Source organism: Callorhinus ursinus, unplaced genomic scaffold, assembly GCF_003265705.2.
Source record: "Callorhinus ursinus isolate GAN/ISIS: 27379988/994484 unplaced genomic scaffold, GSC_fseal_2.0 scaffold48, whole genome shotgun sequence".
Lineage (NCBI taxonomy): Eukaryota > Metazoa > Chordata > Mammalia > Carnivora > Otariidae > Callorhinus > Callorhinus ursinus.
The window spans coordinates 1,039,403-1,042,294 of NW_027397110.1; the positions used below are offsets into that span (position 1 = coordinate 1,039,403).

The 2,892-nt window shown below is 55.5% G+C and overlaps 1 long non-coding RNA gene across 1 annotated transcript; it reads left to right on the forward strand.

Annotated features, from left to right (window-relative positions):
* Positions 1-918: 918 nt before the first annotated feature.
* On the forward strand, positions 919-2,079 carry LOC141370874 (uncharacterized). Its single transcript, XR_012375341.1, has 3 exons — positions 919-1,127; positions 1,354-1,564; positions 1,655-2,079. It is a non-coding gene; the product is annotated as an uncharacterized lncRNA (long non-coding RNA).
* Positions 2,080-2,892: the final 813 nt, after the last annotated feature.

Genomic DNA, 2,892 nt, shown 5'->3' on the forward strand with positions numbered 1-2,892 from the left:
GTCATCCTCGGCCGTTTTCAGCCCTCCCACGGCCGCCCGCACGTGGTCTGTCTGCTCTGGCCCCTCACCCTCCTCTGCGGTCCTCACGTGGACTTCCCGCCACAGCACGGCGCCCACACACGGTGGCTTTATGGGGAGTCCCGGGTCGCGGCAGGCTGCCGGTCACAGGCGGTCTTGGTGCCCCGATATACTTCGACTTTCCTGGTCAATTTTGAAAACCAGCTTGTACATTTTGACAATAAACGTTACAGTGGAGTTTTAAATGGAATCACGGTGAACCTAGGGACGGATGTGCAGGAGCGGACAAGGCTGGTCCCCCCGCCCTGGATGCAGTGCGCCTCCACGTTCAGACTCTCCTTCATCCCCTCAGCAGAGTTTTGCTGTTTTTCAGGCAAGGCGTCCTGCACAATTGTCACAAAGTATCTGATCTTCTGATGCTATTATGAAAGATACTTTAAGAATTCCTTGTTTGTTTGTTGCTAGCACTTGGAGTTTGCTAATTAATCCTAATGATTTGTTTATGGATTCTTTCGGATTTTCCTTACCCATAATCACGTCGCCTGCACTTGGAAGTATTTTCACTCCAGCTCCCGTGCGCAGGCGCGGCTGCCCTGCCGAGGGTCTCGGACCCCGAGCCAGCGCCATGTCGGATGCCTGATCTTTGGGGGGAGCTTTGGGATTCGACCAATAAGTACAATCTCTGCAAATTTATCTCTGTAGCCACCATCTGTGATGTTAAGGAACCGCTTCCTCGTCCTGGTTTGCTCTGAGTTTTTGTCACGTGTAGACCCTGAAGGTTATTGAACAATTTTTATGAGATAGTGGGTCACATCCTGTTTTCTATTCTGCGAGGTGGTGAATGGTATTGTAGATTTTTAAAAATATGACACCAAGTTTTCATTCCTAGATGAGGTTAACTTGGGCAAAATATATGATCTTTTTTCTGTGCCTCCGATTTCAGGATGTTGAGCCCCCCCCCCCAGGGCCCCCAGGCTGGCCACAGGTCTGCTCCCCTGCAAGGAGGACCCCGGGCTCTCACTTCTGTGTCAGCAAAATGGGGTCTCTGCTTCCCGCCAAGACCTCCAGGAGGGAGTCTGCCCTGGTGCACAGAAAAAGGCAAGTGAAAGGTAAGTGTGCTGTTCCTGAGAAGCAAACACTCAATGCTTGCACCATATAAACCTCATATATTCTTTGGACATTTAGATTATCTCAATTTTTGTCCTTTAAACAGAGCTTTGAACAAAGGCTCTACTCCACGTAGAATTATAACCTTGCCGTTTGTTAATGGAGTGAATTTATGAGGGGCAATGCATGGGTGTTCCGGAAGGTCCCTTTCACCCCCCTTGCCACCAGGAGTGACATCGAAGTGTCCCCGTCACCTGCCCAGGACTGGCTGTGTCTGGGAGAGTCCCCCTGCGCTCACCGGCAAGCCAGCAAACCAGCTCCTTGCTCTGATGCCCTTCACGGCTAGCAAAGTGACCCGCGCTGTGGGCAGGTTTACCGCTGTGCCCGCCCCGCCGCGTGGAGCCCTCCTTCGGGGTGTGCATGTTTTCTGGATCCGTGTGTGAGTATCAACCCTGGGACACTCCCTAGGGACGTGATCTTTAGCTTATTTTTGATATTTTCATACTGGTTACGTCCATCTCATGCACAGATGGACCTTTATATGCTTGTGTTCTGACTGTCTCCTCACCGACTACATCAATCCCTACTCACTGCACCGAGGAAACAAAACCAGATCATTTTAACGTGACGTGGCAAGTACCATAACGCCCTAGGAGCTCGGGGGCCGGCGCCTGGGCCGGTGTCTTCCTCCAGGAGGGGGTACTGGCGCTGAGCCAGGAAGGCCAGCACGAGGGAGACCGGAGAGTTAGGAGGAGCCCAGGGAACGGAGTCGGCCAAGGCCTGGAGGCCCGGATCGCGGCGTGTGGTGGAGCCGCGCACGGAGTGCGGACGCCCCCAGCGATGACAGTGCCCGTGCGTGTGTCAGGGTCGGCAGAGCAAGGCTGAGGTCGGGAGTCGTGATGGAAGCTGGGTGTGGGGCAGGCATCCCCCTCTGGGGAGGATGCAGGGAATGGATCTGAGAAGCACCGGGGGGGATACAGTCGATGGGGTTGGGGGGACCGGAGTTGAGCAGGGCCTGGCCTCCCCGCGGCTGCCGCCACCCGCCCTGGCCTCAGGGGCCGCCGGGGCTCTCAGGACACCCGCTCAGCCTCTCGGGACATGCCTGGGTCAGAGCGGAACGGACAGGCCCTGCAGACGCTCTGCCTGCTCTCCGAGTTCGCTGTCTGTGACTCCAGAGGAAATGTCACGGACCCCTGCAGCCGGCCCGCCCACGGGAGAGGCTCCGGGCCCCTCCATCTGCGGCGAGGCCAGACTACTGCTGCCCGCGGGTATGTCTGCCAACGAGCTCCCCAGGAGGGCAGGAGCGGGCGGCCCCACATCCTCCTGAGCCCCCGGGGGTGCTCGAGCCAGACACGGTACGCAGTCACTTCAGGCGTCACTGGTCACGGATCACATGGCCTTTTCTGCCAAGACTGGCGTCTCTGGACTAGTTTTGCATGAAGCTGAGGAGCTAAAGAAAAACCAGAGAGGAAATTCTGAAATATAATAAAAGTGGACTAAAATCAACCCACCTGAGAGCCTGGAAAAGTTTAATGCTGTCAGAGTCGTGCCGTCTGTGGGGACGGAGACGCTGGAGTCTATGCCTCTTTCCAGTGTGGATCTCCGGCAGCTAATTCAGCTGGGACTCCTGGTACAAGATAATAGTTCTCTTTTATTGACCAGATTGGGCAAATTCAACACAAAAGTATATCCAGTCACCACTCCGTGCAGACAGTGTGGTTGCTGCCAGGTGCCAGGATGGGTCCCACCTCTGTCTGTCTTTGGGGA